Genomic DNA, 16413 nt, shown 5'->3' with positions numbered 1-16413 from the left:
GTTTCCCTATCTGAGAGTCATCAAGAGCAGCGGTCGAGGTGATTCAACATGGTAAGAAGTATGAAAATATTTGTGTTCTATTGTTATTGACTCGCTTCTCCTTTTCATTCCCATAAGCATTCATTGACCAATGTTATTATGTCCCTCATGTCTTTATGCTGTATCTCTGTAGCTATCTAGCAGATCTTCCAATAGTTTCATGGCAATCTATTCCAGAATTTTCTCTCTTGTGGAGAAGAAGTTCCACACCAATGTGCCTATGATGTACAGTACAACAGCCACTTTGAACACGTCGTCCCATGAACCTGCAAAGTTATTATTCAAGAATCAATCGAAATGAGAAACCGGGAGTCAATTTTAATTACAAAGCACAAAACGAGCATGCACAAAAATGGAGTACGGGGTTTTGTTGTACCCTTTTGGAGTATGTATCCAGTTGTGACGGTACAAAGTACGCCAGCCAGTACACCGGCTGTATTAGATAGTGCCAACAGTACACCCTGCAATATAGAAGTATATTTTTCAACTTAGGGTAAAAAGCAAACGTAGTTTACTATTTTCAGCATGATAAGTGGGAAACAGTCGGCTTCGGTAATTATTGAAAGGGACTACCAAAAATTGAAAAATCTCGCCAAATCCTAGCAATAACAATTTATGAAACCAAATGGAGTACAGTCCAGACCATAAGAATGCATCCGATCTCTTTGGTACAAGCACAAACAATTTACATTTAGTTATGCGATTCAAAGAAATAGTCAAATTACAAAACAGTTCATACCTGACTGCAAGCCATGCATCGCACAGCTAGAGCAGGGGTCTTCACCTGCTTAAGCTGTATTAGAAAGAAGGCAGGACCTAAAAACCCACTTGACTGCATTATCTGTGACAGTAACAATGGAGAGTCATTCTGGGAATGGGGAAAATATGATATACCAACACTTGATCATGAAATATGAGACAAAAAGTAGGAAATAGATATCAGGGGACGCGCCAGTCTAAATTCTTTAAAATTTTAGCTTTTATGAAAAAAATTTATGCTTTTCACATAGAACATAGCACACGACATGTCGAACGCTTGCCCAAAAAGTGTACTTAAAGTATTCTTAAGCTTTGAAAATTAAAAAATAAACAAAAAAAGGACTCAGTAAGTGGCTATTAGGAGGAGTGTCCAACACGGGCACATCACCCTTGTAGGACTGTCCCTGCATCATAGAATGTCTGCCTAATTTAATATTTGAAAAAAAAAAAAATATAAAATAAAATCAAGCAGGCAGAGACTTCTGGTAAATATATTGACAGAACGAGTTAACACCGTTAAAAGATGGCTTGCTAATTCAGAGATTCTAGAAACTTAAATGCTTGCCTTACGAGCTGAAGTAATTGAAAGTCCTTTGCTGATAAGGGAATCTGCAATCCAACCACCTATATTAGCAAACACGACCATGGTCAGTCGTGGAAGCACGCAGAGCATCCAGATTCAGTGAGGTTGAACTTCAACACCTAAGAAAATCATCACAATCAAACGAAAAATAATTAGTTTTCTTGTTGGATTAGACTAGTTTTTGAACCTCGGAATCACATCCTCTGTAACATGTCCACCATTATGTCTCTTGATATATAATGTAATTTGGAGTTCTACTTGGAAAAACTAGTTCAATATTACATACCCAATAAGAGATAACAAGTGGAGATGCTGGAGAAGTTGATCAACACATACATTTTAGCATACGGCAGATAAATGAGGGAACTGTTTATGACACAGATTTCGTGCTCAAATTTGATAAATGGAAACTTCTTGGTAGTTATGAATCATAATATAATGTTAAGGTAACAAAAAATAAATTCTTGGTTCTATCCCTGAAGTTCAGAATGTCCATATTGATATAAAATTTAGGAAAGCAAGTAAAGAATGGTCCGAAGATCCTTTTGCAGGACCTCTCACTTTGCTGAAGTAGTCATATAATGGACTCCCTTGTTGTCATGTTTGCTCTATAGTTGTATAGAAATTACACTCAACACCTTAGATTTTTGATAAACAGTAACTCAACTTTGCTTACACAGTTGCCATGGTGTATGCACTGAATAATTGACTCGTACGTTAATCGGGAGAAATTTGAAAGATCATCTCATAATTCATCTTAATAGACCTATTAACAAAAAAATGTACATTCCCACATACAAGCACATTTGTCATGCTAGCTAGAAATGATTTTCTTCTGCATTTTTAAACTGCCCTTGATATAATATCTAGATGAACAAAAAGTTTACCAAAACAGATTATCTCTTCTGAAAAGGAAAATAATTCTTGTGTATTTCATTGAGAAATAATAAGGTATATATATACATCATACGAGAATCAATTTAGGTCCTAAAACAAAGCATATACATTGTCATTGCCTATTCATACTCCTGGATAAATGGAAAATACATTAACAGCAATTGATGGTGGTTGACTGAGATGATTGAAGGACATTCCTGACTTTGTGCCTTGATTCACTTTTAATTCTTTAACACTCCCCCTCAAGTTTGGAATATATGTTGATAATTCCTAACTTGCCAAGTAAAGTCGAAAAATGTGAAGAACTCAACGGCTTTGTAAAGATGTCAGCTGGCTGGTGTGATGTGGATAAATGAGTCATTTTGACCATTCCTTCTTGAACCTTCTCCCGTACAAGATGACAATCAATTTCTATATGTTTTGTTCACTTGTGAAAAACTGGGTTTGAAGCAATATGTAGTGCCGCTTGATTGCCACAATATAGATTGGCAGGATGTGAGTGTTGGATGCCCAAATCTTGTAGGATGTATTTCAACCAAGTAATCTCACAACAAGTTGCAGCCATAAATCGATACTCAGCTTCTGCGCTAGATCGTGATATCGTAGTTTGCTTCTTGGTTTTCCAGGAAATTAATGAACTTCCAAGAAATATACAATACCTAGTGACAGATCGTCGAGTATCATGACATCTGGCCCAATTCGCATCACAAAATGCATTTAATTGGATTGAACTATCTGTAGGAAGAAAAATTCTTTGACATGGTGTTTGCTTCACATAACGTAATACACGATAAGCTGCTTCTTGGTGTGGGACTCGTGGTTTGTCCATAAATTGGTTTAGAACATGTACCGCATATGTCAAATCAGGTCGTGTGATAGTCAAGTAAATTAGTCGTCCAACAAGCCTTAGATATGAAGAAGGATCACTAATATAGTCCCCATCAAACTTACTAAGGGACAAGTTTTGCTCCATGGAAAAAGAGACTGGTTTGGCCCCTAGATAACCAACATCTTCGAGAATTTCGAGAGCATACTTTCGTTGTGAAAGAACAATGCCTTTGTTGGATCGTGCAACTTCTATTCCAAGAAAATATTTCAATTGCCCAAGGTCCTTCAATTTAAATTGATCTCTTAAAAATGAGTTGGTATCTTCAATGTCTTGTAGATTATTTCCTGCAAGGATGACGTCATTTACATAAATAAGGAGAGTAGTGAATTTATCATCTTGGGATCGGACGAACAAGGAATAGTCGGCCTTTGATTGTTTGAAGTTGGCTCGTTTGAGGGCAGTGGTGAGTTTGATAAACCATTGGCGAGATGCTTGTTTGAGACCATACAATTATTTGTGAAGCTTGCAAACTCTTGTCTCCCCCTTTCGTCCGAAACCAGGAGGTAAAGTCATGTAGACATCTTCATCTAGATCTCCATGTAAGAAAGCATTGTTGACGTCAAGTTGGTGAAGGTGCCAATGTTGGGTTGAGGTCACAGTAAGGAGGAGGCGAACAGTCACAAGCTTTGCAACTGGAGCAAAGATCTCACTGTAATCTAATCCTTCTATTTGGTTGTATCCTTTGGCTACCAACCTGGCCTTATAGCTTTCGACAGTACCATCGAGTTTGAATTTGATCTTGTATACCCATTTGCAGCCAATTGGCTTCTTTCCTGGAGGAAGTGTCTGAAGAGACCATGTTCCATTAGCCTTGAGTGCAGCAAGTTCTTGTTGCATAGCTAGGCACCATTTGGGATCACAAATTGCTTGTTCAAAAGATGTTGGTTCTTTTTCCACTGAAAGAGAAGTGGTGAAAGCATGGTGTTTGGGTGATAACTTATCATAAGAAACGACATCAGATAAAGGATAAAGAATACCTGTTTCTGTAACCATCGCTGAGTTAGATGATGGAATGTTCCTTGAAGGAAGAGAAACACCAACATGATACTCTCGAAGATAACTAGGTGCTGTTGTTGTTCGTGTCAATCGCAAGGAAGGTATCTATGATTCATGGGACGAAGTTGGAGAGTGTTGGGTAGTAGACGAAGTAATATCAGAGGAGATAGTGTCAATGAAATAGTTTGAAGGAGGAGTTTCTTGAGAGAGTATTGGTTCAGCATTGAATTGTGGGGAAAAGGATGGAGTGGGGTTGTCATCATCATATGTTGGCAGTTGATTACTAGGAAAAATTGGAGAGAAACGTATGGTGGAAGATGAATAAGGAAAAACATTTTCATGAAATTAAACATCACGTGAGACAAAAACTTTACCAGTTGAGAGATCATAAAGTTTATATCCCTTTTGGCCATATGCATAGCCTAAGAAGAGACATTGTGTGGCTCTTGCATCAAACTTTGAGGGATGATAACGGTGTGTTGAGGCAAAACACAAGCATCCAAAAACTCGCAAATGGTCATATGTGGGCTGTTTGTGAAAAAGCATCTCAAAGGGTGTTTTTCCTTTTAGGAGAAGTGTAGGTGTTCGGTTGATGAGATATGTAGCAGTTAAAATGGCATCTCCCTAGAACTTTTTGGGAAGATTGGCTTCAAATAGCAAAGCTCGGGCCACATTTAGGAGGTGACGATGTTTTCGCTCCACTACTCCATTTTGTTGTGGAGTAGAGACACAACTGGTTTGATGAATGATCCCTTTATCTAAATAAAATTTTCTCATTGTAAATTCAGGGCCATTATCACTAAGAAGAATTTTGACTTTCAAGGAAAATTGTGTCTCAATTAAATTGATGAATGAGGTTATGTATTTAGAGGAGTCAGATTTATGATTCATCAAATAAACCCATGTACATCGAGTGTAATCATCCACAATAGAAAGAAAATATTGTGCCCCATTGATTGCAGGAACATGGTATCCTCCCCAAATATCAACATGAATTAATTCAAAAGGTGCATGAGCATGAATTGAACTTAATGAAAATTTAGAACGAGTTTGTTTGGCTAATAGGCAAATTAAACAATCAGAAACATCATGAAATTTTATTTTTGTATCTAAATGGGAAAGTAAACGTAGACTCTTATTTGAAAGGTGACCAAGGCGTTTATGCCAAAGTTGACAGGTTGTTGAGGTAGCTGAGTTGCATCTGGCTTTCTGCGTAGTATCAAGGTAGTAAAGTCCTTCTCGTTCAATCCCCATCCCAATCATCTTCCCCGATCATTGGTCCTGTAGTATACAAGTATTCTTAGTAAATGTGGCAAGATAATGGGAATTGCAAGCAAGTTTGCTAATAGAGATGAGATTTAATTTGAAGGAAGGAATACAAAGCACATCATGTTATATAAAATCAGCCACATGAATGCTGCCTATGTGTGTGACAGTCGCTAGTTTTCCATTAGGGAGATATACAGTTCGATCAGTAACACAAGATTTTGTGGTTAATAAGTCAGCGGAGCAAACCATGTGATCGGTAGCTCCTGTGTCAAGTATCCAACGAATTTCTTGACCAATAATGGAAGCATAGAAGGTTATACCTGAGAGATCACTTATAGCAGATGTACTACTAACATGATTAGCCATGGATTTGGACTTGTTCTTATCAAGTATCGCCATGAGGTTCTGGTATTGCTCTGCCGTGAGAGTGAAGGGCGTGGGAGGTGCTGTTATATTGGCATCCACATTTGGATTGTCGTATCCGTTGGCCTCAGGCTTGACTGAGTTTTGGATCAATTGACTGTCATTTTCTGCCATGTTCGGCCTTTGCTGTGATTGGGAAGGGAAAGGAAATAAGGCTCATAATTGTTCTGGCTCTGATACCATGAAAAAGAAAATAATTCTTGTGTATTTCATTGAGAAATAATAAGGTATATATATACATCATACGAGAATCAATTTAGGTCCTAAAACAAAGCATATACATTGTCATTGCCTATTCATACTCCTGTATAAATGAAAAATACATTAACAGCAATTGATAGTGGTTGACTGAGATGATTGAAGGACATTCCTGACTTTGTGCCTTGATTCACTTTTAATTCTTTAACACTTATCAGTTGCAGATCATTCAATAGCGAAGCATACCTGGTTATAGTAAGTAGGCATCCACGTCAAAAGAATAGATGTACCCCAATTATGACAGAAATGGGAGATAATAAGAGCCCAGACATGTGCCTAGGATAAAATTATTTTCCATGGAATTTTAGAGACAGGTTCCTTCTGTGTGCTGCCTCCCAATTTTAATTTCTTTTCTTCCGCACTCGGTTCTAGATCTTCTTCGGGTGAACTGTGCCTACAAGTTAAAATTTACAGTTTCAAAAAGAATTTTGCAACTCTTCGAATTCTAAATGAACATATTGAATTTCTTAAAACTCTGTTCAACATTAAGAAGAGAAGAACTATATCAGGGTTATTTACAGGTTCTGCCAACCATTCAACGATTTCATCTGCTCAAAACATTTAGAATGATTGATGTCAGGTAATTTGCTGAATACATTAAAAACCTTCCTCTCCAGTATTAGCTCAATAATTTTTATGAGTTGGTCATTTAGTAGAGCAGAAAATTATAATAAAAACCTCCTTTCTCAGGTTTTGGATACAGAAGTGCAGCCACAGTGCAAACCAGATGCTTCCAAGGGAACCAAAAGCATAGAACACAGATGACCACCCAAATTTGTGGATCAATACAGGAGATACAGACAAACCTATCACTGAACCAAGATACATACCTCTGTATACTCGAGCAAGTGATCTGCTTCTCTCGGAGACAAGGATCTATTTGGACAACAAATTATTCATAGCAGGCATAGCAAACACCTGACTATAAAGTAAACCACATTAGAATGAAAAGCATGCTCTCACAAGGATGCTTCCTACTTGCATTTTTATATTTATATAACCTATGAGATGAGGAATTTACAGAAAATTTGCAACTGGGAAAATATTCATAAAATAAATAATATTAACATGCTGATCATAAATATACTACATGACACGTGGAGAAATGCACCAGCAAGATTCACATTTCAATTGTGTATTTATACTTGGCATACTACAACAGCAATAACTGAGCAATAAGATATGCATAGGACAATTTCATGTCCCAATTAGAACGGATGTTAATCACATGAATCATTAAGTTCTAGACAATTAGCTAAGGAAATTTTGTTATCTAAGACTCCTCTGTTGAAAGTTCAATAATGCTGTCAAATAATACAAGGCCCTTGTATGGTTCAACTAAAACGTTAGATTAAAATCTAAGTCAAAATCAATCATTAATTTTAACCACACATTTCATGGTCCTATAACTTTTTAACAACACATTCCATCAACTTTTACAAAAAAGCTACTAAAAAATTGATTTTATCTAAACCAAACAGAGAAATAAATACAAATAAGAACTTGATTGCTTGATCACAGAGAATAACAAACTCTAAGTAGAGAATCTTCAAAAAAACATAGAAAATCATAGATGCAGGTAACCTCACCAATGCCCATAAAGTCACGCGTGATAAATAAGAAAGGAAGCCCGATTCTGTCAGCAATAGGAGTCAAAATTGATGCAACCGACCACCAAACAACTCTGAAACCAAGTACTAGCTTCCCACCAATTTTATCTGCCCATATGCCTCCAGCAATATACTTGACAGAAAAACATAAGCAAAATAAGTACAAGATGGATAAATGTCCTAAAGTGACTACATTGAAAAGTATAGTCGACAAGTATTAAAAGCAAATAAATCAGATGCATAAAGATATTGTAATGACTCGGGTCTCTGTACCCAAGCCGTAGCTTACGTACTATCCACTTTGGGTGGGCCTTGCGCCCACTTACCCTTAAGGCTTTCTGTTGCGTCTCCCAAAATTCAAACTCATAACATTTTCCTTAAGTAAGACTTAAGTTGAATCCTATATATAAATATTATTTTTTGATGTATTGTATGCATAATACGATTTAAGAGTTTATAGGGTATTCTAGCGTTTAGTTGCGGAGAAAGATGTTTAATTTGGTTTCATTTTTTTTAAATATAATTTGTAGCTGATAATTGTTGACTTTTTCTAAATTATTAATTGGTTTTGCAAAGATTATCCCGGGGATTATAGATTGTTTATCGTTCACCAAGTTAGGGTTTTTAACGGAATTGTAGAGGTTAAGAGATACGAATCGTGGATGGCTATATATGTCTCTACCATTCTTATTTTTGCAAATTCAATTAGGAGTAAGAAAAAAAATGAAAAATAAAGTAAAATAAAAATATTCTAAATTATTGCTAAATTGTATATGTGTATGTATATATATATTTGTAGATTTTATGGAAATACTTCCATTAAAATAAATTTTATGTTTAGCCATAATAGTCACTAAATTATTATTTAGTTACTATATATATATTTTTTAAATGGGTGAAATTTTATAATAGTACATGTACTAATATGTGATATTTTTTAGTAGCTAAAACTTCGATGTATTACCCTATGTAAAAAAATAATAATATATAGTAAATAAATAAATAGTAAATAAATAAATTTTGATGATATATATAAACACTGGATTTTACACGTTTTATATATTACATGTAATAAAATATTTATTTGTTTCATTGCGTAATATTTGTTAAAGGCTAATTTTTTCTGAAAATTTATGAATTTAACGATAATGATAATTTAAAGTTATTAAATATATGAATGATTTTTGGCACTCAACGACCACCAATCGACCATCCTCCGACGACCCTAAGGTATGCAAAAAGGGATAAGAAGATGAATGTACTTAAACATTTTGCATGATTTAAATATTTTAAATTACATATCTTTAAATTTTTAAGATTATTTTTCTCGTTAAATGTATGATATGCATACGATAACATAAGTATAACTTGTTAGACTTAGTACTGAAATGTGACCAATAACATCATATTAAATTTTAGGAAATGGCACCACCTACTCACACGAACTTGATGCGCGATTTACTACAAGCGGTACGAACTGAGCAGACAGAGCCAAGCACCGTCGCCGCAAAATGCACCTCCATTTGTCCCGGGAGCCGTCTCAGTGGTTGAGCAATTTCGTAGGTACGAGCCTCCGACTTTCGATGGTGGCTCCGACCCACTGGCTATTGAGGAGTGGATTAGAGATCTGGAGCGCATCTTTCAACACATCGTTTGTACGGATGCACAGAAAGTTCTATGCGCAGAATTTATGTTTGTTGGAGTAGCTAGTTACTGGTGGGAATCTGTCTCACGCACTAGGACGGAAGAGCAACAACGTAACTTGACTTGGGACAGTTTAAGGATGAAGTTATGGCAAAATATTTCCCACGGGCTTTGAGGGACTTCAAGGAATCAGAAGTTCTACAGCTCAAGCAGGGGGACATGTTGCTTACTGATTACGAAAGGCAGTTTGAGCAACTCTCAAAATATGCCCCGCACTTAGTGGATACTGAAGTTAAGAAGATTAGGAGGTTCGAAAATGGACTGCACCCCGAGATCGACATTATCATTATGTCCCATCATTTCACCTCATATCGTGAGATATTGGAGAGAGCCCATGCTATTTCATATCAGAGGACCACATTTGGATAGTTTGCCCAGCAGAGCAAGGAGTCGTTGGGAAAAATAAAGTGGAGTAATCAGAACAAGAACGAACGTAACTGGCAAAATAAAAGGCCAAGCACAGAAGTTCGTATTGGTGGGGCGAGTGAGAGTATTACACCCTGTCCTAAGTGTAATAAACTCCACAGGGGTGAATGTTTACTTGGGAAGAACATGTGTTTTCGGTGTGGTAAGTCGGGACACATTGCTCTCAACTGCACAGAGCCTCCAAAAAAAGAAGGATGGTGATCAAGACAAGAATAAGAAAGCACAAGCTCGAGTTTTTGCATCGAATCAGCATAAGGCAGAGCAGGATCCGAATGTGATAGCAGGTATTTTATTATTATATTTTTAATGTAATTGCTTACATTCTTTTACCTAGAACTACACATTATTTGATCTCTGTCCCTTGGTTGCTAGTCTAACACTATAATTATGAAAACAAGTATTCTATTATTATCTGATGTACCTGCTTACATACTTTTTGACTCTCGGGTTACAAATTCTTTTATCTCTGCATCCTTAGTCGCTAGGTCAAACTTTGCATGTGTGAAAACGAATTATGAATTAAAGGTTAGCATCCCTTTAGGAAAAACTCTTTGTACAAATTGAATGACTAAGGCTATGAAGTTAGAGATTGATGGGAAAATATTACAAACAGACTTGTACCTTTTAGAGACGAAAGATTTCGATGTTGTTTTGGGCATGGATTGGTTGGGGCTTAATCATGGGACCATTTGATATCATGAGAAATAAGTATTCTTTCACAGACCGGGAGAGGAAGAATTCCTTTTCTTTGGAGCAAAGTTCAAGTCTTTGCCTCGTCTTATATTGGCTATTCAAGCGGAAACGATGTTGAAAAATGAGTCATGCCAAGGATTTCTAGTTAATATCACCAATCCCCAACATACAGGAATGACTGTTAACGATATTAATATTGTGTGAGATTTTGCAGACATATTCCCAGAAGATTTACCAGGCATTCCACAAGATAGGCAAGTGGAATTTACAATTGATTTGGAGCAGCACTAGTATCCAAGGCCCCGTCCGAATGGCACCGAAGGAACTTCAAGAATTGAAGTTGCAATTAGAGGAGTTGTTGGAGAAAGGTTTAATTCGACCAAGTGTATCTCTTTGGGAGCTCCTGTACTTTTTGTCAAGAAGAAGGATGGGAGTATGAGGATGTGTATTGACTATGGAGAATTGAACCATCTGACCATAAAAAATAAGTACACGTTGCCAAGAATAGAAGATTTGTTTGACCAGTTAAGGGCGCTACAGTGTTTTCAAAGATCGACTTGAGTTTAGGCTATCATCAGTTGAAAATTAGGGCAAGCGATATACCAAAAATTGCTTTCAGGACTCGTTATGGACACTATGAATTCACTGTCATGCCTTTTGGTTTGACCAATGCTCCAACTGTATTTATGGATCTAATGAACAGAGTGTTTCATCAATACTTAGACCAATTCGTCATAGTATTTATTGACGACATACTCGTGTACTCCAAAGACAAGAAACAGCATGATGAACAACTCCGAGTAGTATTTGAAACCTTGAGGAATGAGAAATTATATATCAAATTCAAGAAGTGCAAATTTTGGCTTAATCGTATAGGTTTCCTTGGTCATGTGGTTACCGCCCAAGGAATCGAAATAGATCCTACTAAATTAGAAGCAATAACAAACTAGCCAAAGCTGAGCAGTGTGGGTGAAGTTCGCAGTTTCTTAGGATTGGCTGGGTATTATAGGAGATTCATTGAAGGCTTCTCAAAAATAGCAGGGCCAATGACTCAGTTGACAAGAAAGGGTGTAAAGTTCCAGTGAACAGAAAAATGTGAAAAATGTTTTCAAGAACTCAAGTAAAGACTAGTTTCAGCTCCTATATTAACGATACCAGATGGCTCTGATGGATTTGTGATTTACAGCGATGCCTCCAAACAAAGATTGGGCTGTGTATTGATGCAGCATGGAAAAGTAGTTGCTTACGCCTCGAGACAATTGAAGTAGTATGAGCAAAACTATCCAACTCACGACTTGGAGCTTGCAGCAGTAGTTCACGCCTTAAAAATATGACATCATTATCTCTATGGTGGGAGGTGTGAAATTTATACAGACAAAAAAAGTCTCAAATACTTATTCACACAGAAGGAACTGAATATGAGACAGAGGAGATGGTTGGAGTTAGTGAAAGATTATGGATGCACAATTCATTACCATCGGGTAAGGCTAACGTAGTTGCAGATGCCCTAAGCAAAAAAACAGTATCACAGTTAGCAGTTCTACCCATGGTGCAGGAATACTTGATAAGGGACTTTGAGAAACTAAGATTAGAAGTTATCACACCGCCGACTCAGACTACAGCGATGATTAAATTGAAGTTTAGTATTGCTTATCATTCTCAGACGGATGGACAATCAGAAAGATCCATCCAAACTCTGGAAGATATGTTGAGGGCATGTATTTTAGATCTTGGTGGTAGTTGGGAAACACATCTGTCATTAGTGGAATTTGCTTACAAGAATAGTTTTCAGGCCACTATAGGTATGGCCTGATTTGAAACTCTTTATGGTAGGAAGTGCAGATCCTCTATCCATTGGGATGAAGTTGGGGAGAATAGAATTTTGGGTCCTGAAATCATTCAATGAACAGTTGAGGCAGTTGATAAAATTAGAGCAAGAATAAAGGTAGCGCAAGACCGACATAAAAGTTATGCTTATGGTAGAAGAAAGAATTTAGAATTTCAAGTGGGCGACAAGGTTTTTCTAAAGGTGGCACCAATGAAGGGTGTATTGAGATTTGGAAAGAAAGGGAAGTTGAGACCGCGGAACATTGGACCTTTCGAGATCCTTAAAGGATTGGTGTTGTGGCTTATCGACTTGCCTTACCACTTGAGCTTGCAGTAGTGCATAATGTGTTCCATGTTTCAATACTCAGAAAATATGTCCATGATCCTAATCACATGGTAAGTTATCAAACTTTGGAGGTACAAAAAGATCTATTATATGAGGAAATTTCGACGATTATTTTAGACTGAAAAGTACACCAACTCAGAAACAGAGAAGTTCCCCTAGTCAAGGAACAATGATGAAATCATGGACGGGATGAATCAACTTGGGAAAAAGAAGAGGAGCTTAAGACCAAGTATTCAAAACTATTCAATTAGTCAAGGTAATTTTCGAGGATGAAAATATTAAAGGAGGGAAGATTGTAAAGCCCCAAAAATTCGCATATACTAGAATTTATTTACTTTCATACTATATTTTTAAATTTGGAAAGTTAGGGTACTAAAATGATAAATTCAATTTTAATTGGGTCAAATATTTAAAAATAGATAGAGTAATGATAAATATATCGATATTGTACTCGTTGGATAGCTCGTAATTAATTATGTATATTAGGCCCAAGAAAAAGTCGATTCGTATAAATAAGCTCCAAGATATTTTAGTTTGAAAAAAGTGGATGAAAACTAGTTTTACAATTTAATTTTAACCTTTGATGAAAATGTACCCGCCACGTGACGTCTATGGAGTGTTTCAATTTTATTTTGAATTGGTTGGGAGTTGTTAGTGTACGTGTATCTTAAAATATAGATTAGTAGTTTTATTTTAAAATAATTTATTTGCCTAAGTTGTTGGGAGATGATAGTGATAGATTACCATGTGTTGATTAGATATGAAAGAAATAGTGATTGTATAGAATTGAGACTCTTTACGAAAAAAAAAAAACAAACACGTTTATTTGAAAGACTTTTAGGCCTATTAAAATTCAATATTCTTTTTCATCTTTAGACACCCATATACGGTGATAGTAGCAACAAATACAAAAAAATAAGTTTGGAACGTGAATTTGGAATTTGTATTCCAAAAAACTGATTTATTACGAGATAGGCTATTGAGATGCAGTGTTTTTCTATCATATTTAAATATTCTTTTTCATGTTGACGAATTTTATACTCATGAAAGATAAAATTATGATGTGATGCTATGGTATGAATGATATGCCCATTCGGCACAATGATATGATATAATATGATATGAGCTATTACCGAATTTAAAGATATAAAACGGTATGATTTTATATATTATATATTTACATTTTTTTAAGTTGATGACTAAAATGAAAAAAACATTTTAAATTCCTATTTTATTTGATCTAAATAATTAGATATTGTTAGAGCGATTTATTATATCGTTATTGGACTCATTTTATAGGTCGTAATTAATTAGAAGCCTTTAACTCGAGAAAAAATTATTTTGGATAAGAACATATTAAGTTAGACCCAATTGAAAGAAAATAGAATAAATAGAACTTTATTTAAACTATAATTCAATTCATTTTCTCTCTCCAAAAACGTGTGTGAGTATTGAAATTTAATATTATTTTTAATATTAACCTATTTTTAATTTAATGTGATAGCTAGTATCCTATTTGGATAACTATAAATTTATTATTAAAATATAATCCAAATACCTAAATTAGGTTTTATCCAATAGAGTACATGTTTTCTAGTATCACTCAACCACTTTTTATTACTATAAATACTGTACATATATTCCATAATTCACACATCAAAAGTTATACACACGTAAGAGAGAGAGAGAGAGAGAGAGAGAGAGTGAGAAATGGTACTTTTGGGAACTAGAAGACAAGAAACCATTTTGCAACTCTTAAATAAACGAGGTTAGATACATATGTGCAAGTTGTTTTCGTTTTTATATGCTTTTATATACAATTAAATATGCATGGATGCTAGTGGACTTTCGGGTTCTATAAAAAGAGAAATGAAATCCTATGAGATATAAGAGAACCTAAGATTGGTGTGTCACTTGGTCATCGATATATTTCATAAGAGCAGAGCGGTATGAAATGTAGATTTTATTGTTATATATATCTGTATAAGAAAATTGCACGTATCTTACTGGGTGTTTTCGAATACTCAATCTTACAATTTTTTACAGATTAGTTCGGGTCGATTGGAATTGTGACGGGATGGTAATGCGGACTGCCAAATGAATCGAATAAAGGAAAAAGAAATTTAACATTTAATTTGTTCTTTTTTATGTCTCTAAATTTTTGTTAGTTTTATTTGTTCAAAAACTCGTTTTTTTTTTATGTCTCTAAATTATTTGTTAGTTTTATTTGTTCAAAAACTCGTTTGTTTATTTTAAATTGATATTTATGGTTGAAAATAAATATTTTTCTTTATAGGTAAATCGTTCCGCAATTATTATAAAGGAAATTGAGTTTTTTGTAACACTCCAGCGTTTATAAAATTTGGGGCGTTACAGATATGACATAGCAAAGCTAACAGGCTAATCCAGGTCAAGAGTGTGACCCAAGAAAAAACATAAAAATCTATAACAGTGAAGGATGCATGAGGTGATGAAAGACTAAATTTAAAATGCACAACTGTATTGAAATATGGTTTTGAAACTCTATTATACTCTATCTGTTCTACAGCTATATCTACTAAAGAGTTTAATGTAATGAAATGTTATACAACCACAGCAGGCCATGTTAATTTGGTCTGCCTCTATCTCTATCAACATGTTACTGGGATCACATCGCTTGTGATATGTGCTTCTATAGGGCTATGAAATGTATGCCCCAACCATATAAGTTGTCATGCCCTTAAATTCTAGGAGTTGCCATTTGAAGATATTTCACCGATGGCACTTGAAACTAGAATAAATTTCAAAGTTCTGTCGAATAACAATTATAGCAATCACAACCAAAACGTTGGAGATTAAATTGGAAGTCAAACAAAAGCTGCATGCTTGACAATGAATTTTCTTTGCCCATTAAATACTATGCATTAGATAAAAGATTTCAATGTATGAGGGTTGATCAAAGGACGTGTTAAGATGGTAACAAGCTTATTCCTGTTTTTAAAGTTGCAAAGATATAATGAGTAAAACCTGTGTGAGCAGATATCCCCAGAAGAACGATGACTGAATTAGACCAAAAGTAGCACTATTCCAGTTGAATTCCTTCAACATTTGAAGTATTGCTATGCTCATGTTCACCTATAAGCATAGAAATGGACAAATTAGAACCGATGAAAATGATTTTATCTCAATTTTAATCTAGCTGGAACAAGCAATTGGCAAGTGAAAGCTGCTGAATTTAAAGTAATGCATTGGATGATGAGTAAATGGATTACAATATGAAATCTTCGTAGTCAATGTTTGATCCGTTGGTTGTAAATCTATAGAGGAAACAAGTTTCTATATTGCAATTGTATTTCGATTTCTTAACTTGATAGTGGATTCAGAGCCATCTGTGGCTGTTGGTGTTCTTTCATTTACGATTTGATTGTGGAAAAATTAATTTTTCACAACCAGATGTGGATTGATCTATTATATTTCAGAGGATCTTGGGATTGTGGTCAAACCAAGGACCATTACTCTGATTTTACAATATACTATTCTCCCTTAAAGTAATATTGTCTAGAAATTGTTCTTACTTGAATTCTACATGAATATTACTGCTATATTGATGCCTGTTGTTTTGATGTATCATATATGTTATGATATACAAGTTTGCATTGATTATCTAGGCCATTGATCGTCCATTCTCCCTTGTTCCCTATCCTTACTTCTTGTC

General features: G+C 35.3%; 1 pseudogene; it reads right to left on the bottom strand.

Annotated features, from left to right (window-relative positions):
• Window positions 1–162: 162 nt before the first annotated feature.
• On the bottom strand, window positions 163–15827 carry LOC111391474 (annotated as a pseudogene).
• Window positions 15828–16413: the final 586 nt, after the last annotated feature.

Source organism: Olea europaea, chromosome 3, assembly GCF_002742605.1.
Source record: "Olea europaea var. sylvestris chromosome 3, O_europaea_v1, whole genome shotgun sequence".
NCBI classification, from domain to species: domain Eukaryota; kingdom Viridiplantae; phylum Streptophyta; class Magnoliopsida; order Lamiales; family Oleaceae; genus Olea; species Olea europaea.
This window is presented reverse-complemented; position numbering and strand designations above follow the sequence as displayed.